At 39.8% G+C, this 10,708-nt stretch overlaps 1 pseudogene; it reads left to right on the plus strand.

Moving 5' to 3' along the window:
- Positions 1–465: 465 nt before the first annotated feature.
- LOC100987084 (actin-related protein 2-like) lies at positions 466–2,497 on the plus strand (annotated as a pseudogene).
- Positions 2,498–10,708: the final 8,211 nt, after the last annotated feature.

Raw genomic sequence — 10,708 nt, forward strand, 5'->3', positions numbered from 1 at the left:
GTATTATTTATTTATTTATTTATTTATTTTTTGAGACGGAGTCTCGCTCTTTCTCCCAGGCCAGACTGCAGTGGCACTATCTCGGCTCACTGCAAGCTCCGCCTCACGGGTTCACGCCATTCTCCTGCCTCAGCCTCCCGAGTAGCTGGGACTACAGGCTCCCGCCACCACGCCCAACCTCTGCCTCCCAGGTTCCAGTGATTCTAGTGCCTCAGCCTCCTCAGCCTCTAGCTGAGATTACAGGTGTGCACCACCACACTTAGCTAATTTTTGTATTTTTAGTAAAGGCAGGCTTTCACCATGTTGACCAGGCTACCTTTTATTTGTTTGTATATTTCTTTCTTCCTGTCCTTCTTTATTTCTAGAAGCATGTTCGTTTTAAAATATAAATTATGAATATTAAAAACCTTCTTTTCTCTGTCTTTGATTACTATTATGGCTGATTTAAAAATAAGTTTTGGAAGAAGAGAAAACGGCAGGGCGGCGGCGGCTGTAGGTTGTGCGGCGGCAGCGGCTCTTCCCTGGGCGGACGATGGACAGCCAGGGCAGGAAGGTGGTGGTGTGCGACAATGGCACCGGGTTTGTGAAGTGTGGATATGCAGGCTCCAACTTTCCAGAACACATCTTCCCAGCTTTGGTTGGAAGATCTATTATCATGTAATGCCCAACCTTGTTTTTTCCTTTATTCACCTGGCCTTGTTTCTCCCTTAGCTAAGAGAACCAGACAAACTCCATCTTGGCTCTTTCACTGGCAGCCCCTTCCTCAAGGACTTAACTTGTGCAAGGTGACTCCCAGCACATCCAAGAATGCAATTAACTGATTAGATACTGTGGCAAGCTATATCCGCACTCCCCAAGAATTCATCTGATTGATAACGCCCAAAGCCCCGCGTCTATCACCTTGTAATAGTCTTAAAGCCCCTGCACCTGTAACTGTTTACTTTCCTGTAATCATTTATCCTTTTAACTTTTTGACTACTTAACTTCTGTAAAATTGTTCTAACTAGACCCCCCTCCCCTTCCTAAACCAAGGGAGGTATAAAAGTTAATCAAGCCCCTTCCTCTGGGCCGAGAGAACTTTACACGTTAGCCGTCTCTCGGTCACCGGCTAATAAAGGACTCTTAATTCATCTCAAAGTGTGGCGTTTTCCTAACTCGCTCGGGTACAACGATCAGATCAACCACCAAAGTGGGAAACATTGAAATCAAGGATCTTATGGTTGGTGATGAGGCAAGTGAATTACGATCAATGTTAGAAGTTAACTACCCTATGGAAAATGGCATAGTACGAAATTGGGATGACACGAAACACCTGTGGGACTACACATTTGGACCAGAGAAACCTAATATAGATACCAGAAATTGTAAAATCTTACTCACAGAACCTCTTATGAACCCAACCGAAAACAGAGAGAAGATGGTAGAGGTAATGTTTGAAACTTACCAGTTTTCCGGTATATATGTAGCCATCCAGGCAGTTCTGACTTTGTACGCTCAAGGTTTATTGACTGGTGTAGTGGTAGACTCTGGAGATGGCGTGACTCACATTTACCCAGTATATGAAGGCTTTTCTCTCCCTCATCTTACCAGGAGACTGGATATTGCTGGGAGGGATATAACTAGATATCTTATCAAGCTACTTCTGTTGCAAGGATACACCTTCAACCACTCTGCTGATTTTGAAACGGTTCGCATGATTAAAGAAAAACTGTGTTACGTGGGATATAATATTGTGCAAGAGCAGAAACTGGCCTTAGAAACCACAGTATTAGTTGAATCTTATACACTCCCAGATGGATGAATCATCAAAGTTGGGGGAGAGAGATTTGAAACACCAGAAGCTTTATTTCAGCCTCACTTGATCAATGTTGAAGGAGTTGGTGTTGCTGAATTGCTTTTTAACACAATTCAGGCGGCTGACATTGATACCAGATCTGAATTCTACAAACACATTGTGCTTTCTGGAGGGTCTACTATGTATCCTGGCCTGTCATCATGGTTGAACGAGAACTTAAACAGCTTTACTTAGAAAGAGTTTTGAAGGATGATGTGGAAAAACTTCCTAAATTTAAGATCTGCATTGAAGACCCATCCCGCAGAAAGCACATGGTATTCTTGGGCGGTGCAGTTCTAGTGGATATCATGAAAGACAAAGACAATTTTTGGATGACCCGACAGGAGTACCAAGAAAAGGGTGTCCTTGTGCTAAAGAAACTTGGTGTGACTGTTCGATAAACTCCAAAGCTTGTTCCCATCACACCCGTAATGCTTTCTTTTTTCCTTTATTGCCAATCTTTGAACTCATTCAACTCCAGGACATGGAAGAAGCCTTTCTCTGCCCTTTGACTGGAAAGGTCAAGTTTTATTCTGGTGTCTTGGGGGAGCTTTGTTAAATTTTTGTTAATGTGGGTAAATCTGAATTTAATTCAACTGCTTCCCTACATAGACTAGAGGGCTAAGGATTCTGTCTGCTGCTTTGTTTCTTCTAAGCAGGCATTTAGATATTCCTGTAGGCTTCCTATTTTCACTTTACCTCTCTAATGCTGCTAGTCACTAGGTGGTACGCATTTATTAGCATAAGAAAAAAACTTTAACAGGAGCTTTTACATATTACTGGGATTGGGGGTGGTTTGGGATGGGTGGGCAGCTGCTGAACCCTTTAGAGCATTTCCTCTGTAATGTGGTGCTTTCAACTGTACTGCTGCAGCTTTAAGTACCTTAAAGCTTCTCCTGTGAACATCTTAGTGAAATGTTAGGTTCAGAACTAAAGTGTTTTGGGTAGGTTTTTTTGCTGGGGAGGGTAACAGTGGGTGGTCTTCTGATTTTTATTTTTGAGGTTTTCTCACTGGAGTACATAGAGGAACTTTCTTTACAGTATTTTGATTTGGCAGGTTTTCTTCTACTTGTGCTCTGCCTGGAGCTGTTTCCATATGATAAAAAAAGCAAGTGTAGTATTCCATTACTATGTGGCTTAGGGATTTATTTGTTTTTTAAAATCAACCACGTTAGCTGGGACTAGACTCCCTACAATCCTTCAATGGAAAAGTAACATTTAAAAATCCTTTGGGTAATTCAAATTACAGATTTGAAAGTGCTTAAGATCTGGTGTTTTGTTAATGCTTCTGTTTATTCCGGAAGCATTAAGGTAACCCATTGCCAAGTATCATTCTTGCAAATTATTCTCTTACATAACTGACCAGTGTGTAATAAAACAAGCAGGTACTTATAAATAATTACTGGCAGTAGGTTATAATTGGTGGTTTAAAAATAACGTTGGAATACAGGACTTGTTGCCAATTGGGTAATTTTCATTTTTCTTTTCTTTTTTTTTTTTTTGAGACAGAGTCTTGCTCTGTCGCCCAGGCTGGAGTTCAGTGGCATGATCTCAACTCACTGCAAGCTCCACCTCCTGGGTTCACACCATTCTCCTGCCTCAGCCTCCAGGGTAGCTGGGACTACAGGTGCCCGCCAACACGCCCCGCTAATTTTTTGTATATTTAATAGAGACGGGGTTTCACTCTGTTAGCCAGGATGGTCTTATCTCCTGACCGATTGGGTAATTTTCATTAGTTGTTTTATTTGTTTTGATTTGAAACCTAATTTGACTGTTTAAAATGTTGGCCAAAAAAATCAAGATTTAAATTTTTTATTTGTACTGAAAAACTAATCATAACTGTTAATTTTCGGCCATCTTTGAAGCTTGAAAGAAGAGTCTTTGGTATTTTGTAAACATTAGCAGACTTTCCTGTCAGTGTCAGAAAATCCTACTTATGAATCCTGTTGATATTCCTTGGTATCTGAAAAAAATATCAAATAGTACCCATACATGAATTATTTCTAAGCTTGAAAAATAAAAATAAACTACATCACACTAATTACAAAATACAAGTTTCTCTCGCATCCATGTGAAGAGACCAACAAATAGGCTTTGTGTGAGCAACAAGGCTGTTTATTTCACCTGGGTGCAGGTGGGCTGAGTCTGAAAAGAGAGTCAGTGAAGGGAGATAAGGGTGGGGCCGTTTTATAAGATTTGGGTAGATAAAGGGAAATTACAGTCAAAGGGGAGTTGTTCTCTGGTGGGCAGGAGTGGGAGTCACAAGGTGCTCAGTGGGGGAGTTTTTGAGCCAGGATGAGCCAGGAGAAGGAATTTCACAAGGTAATGTCATCACTTAAGGCAAGGACTGGCCATTTTCACTTCTTTTGTGGTGGAATGTCATCAGTTAAGGCAGGAACCGCCCATCTGGATGTGTATGTGCAGGTCACAGGGGATATAATGGCTTAGCTTGGTCTCAGAGGCCTGAGAACAAATTCTGGAAAAAAATATTTCTCTTCATTTTAAAACTTTTTAAACTAATAATGGCTTTGAAAGAAGAGGCTTAATTTGGGGTGACTAAATTCAAAAGAAATTACTGACTTGAGGGTCTCTGTTTGGTAAGAATACATAATTAGCTTAAATAAGCAGTAAAAGGTTAGTTTTAATTATGTAACTTCTGTTAATATTAAGTGTTTTTTGTCTGTTTTACCTCAATTTGAAAATATAAGTTTGCCTGCATGCTGGACATGCCTCAGAACACATGAATAGCCCATACTAGATCTTAGGAACATGGATCTTTGAGTCACTTTAGACTAAGTTCTTATATAAATATCCCCAGCCTTTTGAGAACAGAGCTTGTTAAAGGACGCACATGTAGGGCCAGTACCTACTGGCAATTGTGTTCAGGGAAATGGGATTGACTTGGCCTTTCGTCCTTTGGTCATAATTTTAAAATATGGGAGTAAAAAACAACAAAGAATTGAATGGACTCTTAAAACAATGAAAGAGCATTTATGATTTGTCCCTTGAATGTAGAATTTGTTTTTGATTTCATAATTCTGCTGGGAAATGTGACAGTTAAAATGGTGTATTATGTATATATATTATAATTTAGAAATACCATTTTATAATTTTACTATTCCAAGGTGACATAATGCATTTAAATTTGGGATTTGGGTGGAGTATTATGTTTAACTGGAGTTGTTGTCAAGTATGAATCCCTCAGGAAAAAAAAAAATCTGTTTAAAAAAGCAATCTGATTCTTAGCTCTTGAAACTATTGTTACTTAAATTTCCAATAATTAAAAATTTAAAATTTTTAAATTAGAATTGCCAATACTTTGACCTTTGAGAAGGGTTTCTTAGAAATACATTTAGTAATGTCCCCAAGACATTAGTCTTACATTTAAACTTTTTTCTTTAAAACATGGTGTTGGTGGTTAACTTTTACACAGTTCTGAGTACTGCTAATATCTGGAAAGTATCTTGAGATATCAGTGGAAAGCTAAACAGTCTAAATTTAATATGAAATACTTCTTTTTGATTCAGAAAATAAAATCAGATTTTTTTAATGTCAAAAAAATTAAAAAATTAAAAAAACAAAAATAAGTTTTTTTGAAATTATCTGCATAAAGGTTTTTGCTTCATTATTGACATAACTTGAGACAATATAGAAATGAAAATGAACATTTGTTAGTAAAACAGCAATTATCTAGCTCCTGGTAGTGATTTAATCTCTCACCTAGTCTTTAGAACTTCCATCAAGACAAGAACTCTATTTTTTTCCAAGAGTGTGTGATGTAAAATCATACTCTTGTTTTTTTGTCTTTGTGGCAGAAGTCGGGTATTTGTGGTAATGAAAAAGAATTCTAGGTCTCTTTTTAGAAGAAAGATGGTGATGATGGAAGCAAATATAATGGTACTTGGTACTTAGCCACATTTCAAAGCATGCCAGTACAAAGCTAAATGAAAATTAAGAAAGTCAAATAGGAAATGAGAAAAAAATAGCTACTAGAAACACATAAAATGATAACAATATAATTAACAAACAACTTTCTTTTTTTTTTTTTTTTGGTTTTAGACAGAGTTTCCCTCTTGTTGCCCATGCTGGAGTGCAATGGCACAATCTTGGCTCACTGCAACCTCTGCCTCCCCAGTTCAAGTAATTCTTTTGTCTCAGCCTCCCCAGTAGCTTGGACTACAGGCACATGCCACCACGCATGGCTAATTTTTGTATTTTTAGTAGAGAGAGGGTTTCATCATATTGATCAGGCTGATCTCAAACTCCTGACCTCAGATGATCCACCCATCTCAGTTTCCCAATGTGCTGGGATTACAGGCATGAGCCACAGCGCCTGGATAACAACTTTATTTCTTTAAGCAATTATTTTAAATATAAGTTAATTAAACTACTTAATAAAATAAAATGAAATGTAATTTTAGGACTTTGGAAGGCCAAGGTAGGCTGATCACTTGATCCCAGGAGTTTAAGACAGGCCTAGGCAACATGGCAAAACTCTGTCTCTATAAAAAATACAAAAAAGCTAGCCTGGTGTGATGGCACATACTTGTAATCCAGGTATTTGAGAGACTGAAATGAGATAATCAGCAGACTTTGAGAGATTCAAGCAGCAGTGAAATGTGCAAATCAGCCTGGTTGACACAGTGAGTTCCATTCTGAAAAATAAATGAGGCTAGGCATAGTGGCTCATGCCTATAATCCCAGCCTTTTGGGAGACTGAGGCAGGCAGATCACTTGACATCAGGATTTAAAGACCAGTCTGGTCATCATGGTGAAACCCCGTCTCTACTAAAAATACAAAAAATTAGCAGGGTGTGGTGGCAGACACCTGTAATCCCAGCTACTCAGGAGGCTAAGCCAGGAGAATTGCTTGAACCCAGGAGCTGGAGTTTGCAGTGAGCAGAGATTGCACCATTCCACTCCAGCCTGGGCAACAAGAGCAAAACTCCGTCGCAAAATAAATAAATACATATGTAGGCCGGGTACAGTGGCTCTTGCCTGTAATCCCAGCACTTTGGGAGGCTGAGGTGGGAGGATCATGAGGTCAGGAGTTCGAGACCAGCCTGGCCAATATGGTGAAACCCCATCTCTACTAAAAATACAAAAGATAGCTGGGTATGGTGGCATGCATCTGTAGTCCCAGATATTCAGGAGGCTGAGGCAGGAGAATCACTTGAACCTGGGAGGTGGAGGTGGCAGTGAGCCAAGATTGTGTCACTGCACACCAGCCTGGGCAACAGAGCAAGACTCTGTCTCTCAAAATAAATAAATAAATAAATAAATAAAAATAAATAAATAATAAAAAAAAGGAAATAGAATGCCTGTGTGGGTTTTTAAAAAGCATACGCTATGCTGCCTACAAGAGATTCATTTAAGCATTGAGTCAAATAGGCTGAAAGTAACAGAATGAAAAAAATGTACATTCCATGAAAATAGTAACCACGATTGAGTGCAGTGGTCATAATTATATTAGACATAATATGCTTTAGGTCAGGTAGTACCATGAGACAAAGATTGACGTTATATTATGTTAAAGTGAGTTGATTTACCAGGAATCTATAACTATAATATTTATTTATCTATATATATATGTGTATATAACATCAGGGCTCCAAAATATATAAAGCAAATATTGACAAAAGTGAAGCAAGGCATACATAGCAACATAATTGTCGACATCAAAACCCCATTTGCAATAATAAATAGAAAATTTAGATAAAAAATAAGAAACAGAAAACCTAGATACCATTATAGACTATATTAATTATTTTGCATATAGAGGAATACTTGAGAGTGCATAATTTATAAAGAAAAAATGTTTATTTGGCTCACAGCTTGGCAGACCGTATAAGAAGTATGTGCCAGCATCTGCTTCTGGTGAGGATTTCAGGAAGCTTAAAATCATGGTGGAAGGTAAAGAGTAACTGGATATATTATATGGTAAGAGACAGAGCAAGTGTGAGGTGAAGAAGCCAGGTTCTTTTAACGAACCAGCTCTCATTTGAATTAATGGAGTGTAAACTTTTTGGTTACCAAGAGGATGTACCAAGCCATTCATGAAAAATTTGCCCCTATGACCGAAATGTGTCCCACCAGGTCCCACATTCAACATTGAGGATTTATTTTGCAGCATGAGGTTTGGACAACATGGACATCCAAACCATATTATAGACCAACTAGGCTTCACAGACACACGCAAAACTCTCCAGTCAAAACCAAGATAATGCACAATATTCTTATTTTCATCTGGTGTATTTTGTTAGGGCACATAGCAGGTTTTATTAAATTTTAAAATACTGACTGGGTACAGTGGCTCTTGCCTATAATCTTAACACTTTAGGAGACCAAGGTAAGAGGATCCACCGGGAATTATGAATATTTTTCAGATGGAAAAGACATGTTGAGTTAGAAGACACCTCTCAAATTTTTTTTTTTTGGAGACGGAGTCTCGCTCTGTTGCCCAGGCTGGAGTGCAGTGCTGTGATCTCAGCTCACTGCAAGCTCCACCTCCTGGGTTCAGGCCATTCTCCTGCCTCAGCCTCCCAAGTAGCTGGGACTACAGGCATCTGCCACCTCACCCGGCTAATTTTTTGTACTTTTAGTAGAGAACTGGGTTTCACCGTGTTAGCCAGGATGGTCTTGATCTCCTGACCTCATGATCCTCCCACCTCGGCCTCCCAAAGTGCTGGGATTACAGGCGGAGCCACCACGCCCGGCCTTCTTTTTTTTTTTTTTTTTTAGATGGAGTTTCGCTCTCATTGCCCAGGCTGGAGTGCAGTGGCACGATCTCGGCTCACACGATCTCGGCTCACCGCAACCTCGGCCTCACAGGTTCAAGCAATTCTTCTGCCTCAGCCTCCCAAGTAGCTGGGATTACAGGCATGCACCACCACGCCAGGCTAATTTTGTTTTTTTAGTAGAGAAGGGGTTTCTCCATGCTCTTGAGGCTGATCTCAAACTCCTGACCTCAGGTGATCTGCCTGCCTTGGCCTCCCAAAGTGCTGGGATTACAGGCATGAGCCACCGCGCCCAGCCATACACTGTGTATTTTCTAACAAAAACTGAATTAAACTAGGAATTAAAAGCAAAAGTCAAACTGGAAAATTCAAAAATATGTATATATAAAACACTTCAATATATTTTTGCTCAGGGGTCAAAAAATTTTATTTTTCAAAAATGTCAATACAACCTACCATTAAAAGATGATACAGGCCGGGTGCGGTGGCTCACGCCTGTAATCCCAGCACTTTGGGAGGCCAAGGCGGGTGGATCACAAGGTCAGGAGATCAAGACCATCCTGGCTAACACGGTGAAACCCCATCTCTACTAAAAATACAAAAAATTAGCCGGGCATGGTGGCAGGCGCCTGTAGTCCCAGCTACTTGGGAGGCTAAGGCAGGAGAATGGCGTGAACCCGGGAGGCGGAGCTTGCGGTGAGCCGAGATTGCACCACTGCACTCCAGCCTGGGCTAGAGTGCAAGACTCCGTCTCAAAAAAAAAAAAAAAAAGATGATACAAAGTTGTTTGTCAGAAATATTTATTTATTTACAGAAATAGCATTGATTATTGATTAGATATATATCGTTATGGTTTAGGGTATGGGATATAGTGTCCAATGTGGCATTATTCGTTTAATTTATAGCTACTTGTGGCAATAGTGAACAGTTTCAAGACATGAATACATAGTTCAAAGAGGGGAGAAATAACTGCACTTTTATTTTCATCTCTGAATTTGATAACCAAAAGGACTTGCATTTTTTAGATAAAAGTTTTTTATTTCCCAAATCTCAAGATCTAAATTCAAAATTTGGAGCTGCACATTTAGGGCCTGAATGGCTGGAGTAGCAACAGGTGTTAGCTGCACATTTGTGAGCACTTTGGCAAGAGGAGGAAGGGGAAAGTGGAGATTCTCATGTCTCTATGTCTACTCAATGCACACATGCTACTCTGATTGGGTTTCTGGGCTAAATAGTTTCTGTATCAGTTTCAGTCTGAAGATACAAGAGTCAGTGAAAGAGGTAAAATGATTGATTGCTGCCCTGTGAAGTTTGTAGAAATGTGGTCTAGCCTCTCTAGAAGTGACTGTAGAGGACTATGAATGCCAACTAGGCAGAGACACAATTCTGCCTGCATATTTAGGGGACAGCATGCACTTTGCTGCACAACTCTGATCTGACTGGAAGCCTGAGAGGGAAAGTCCCCTCTAGAGTAAATTCTGGATGGCACCTTATGTGTTTATATCATGTCTGGTAATTCTAGACAGTGTTTGGAAACAATAATTAAATGAAAAATTTTCTCCACCCCAGAGAAACTCCACAATAATAGAATAGAAAGAAAATGTTTTATTACACAATTGAACTTGAATGTGACATGGATCTTCATCTATCTGCTTAAGAGACTGCAGAGACAGAAAGATGGTCACTATAATTAGTCCACAAGTAGAAGAATTTCCAGCACCGTGTCATACATAGTTCATCCTAAATTCACCTGGAGATTGAAGAGGCCATCTGTGTATGCTAATTACTTATATTCAATGACAAAAACTTCTCACATCTTCATAATAGGATGTAGTTTAGCAGCTTGAAGCCAGGTGTCTGCTGAAGGTAGGCTTTCACTCTGCTACAAAAATGGTTGAATAGGGTTCTATCTTTTTGGCTACTTACATTTTAGAGCAGTGGCTCTGTACTCCCTGGCACCGGGCAACAGCACTCCTGCTTGCGTTCTCCTGGTTGCTAGTGTCCTCTCTTGACCTCTACCATTTGCCACTGAGGCACAACCCACAGCACAGCTCACATTTTATATGAACCCCATTTGCCACAGCAGCACTCTAGTGTCACATCAGAGAGTGAGGCCTGAGCTGCAGGAGGAGAGCCA

This window comes from Pan paniscus, chromosome 20 (assembly GCF_029289425.2).
Source record: "Pan paniscus chromosome 20, NHGRI_mPanPan1-v2.0_pri, whole genome shotgun sequence".
Lineage (NCBI taxonomy): Eukaryota > Metazoa > Chordata > Mammalia > Primates > Hominidae > Pan > Pan paniscus.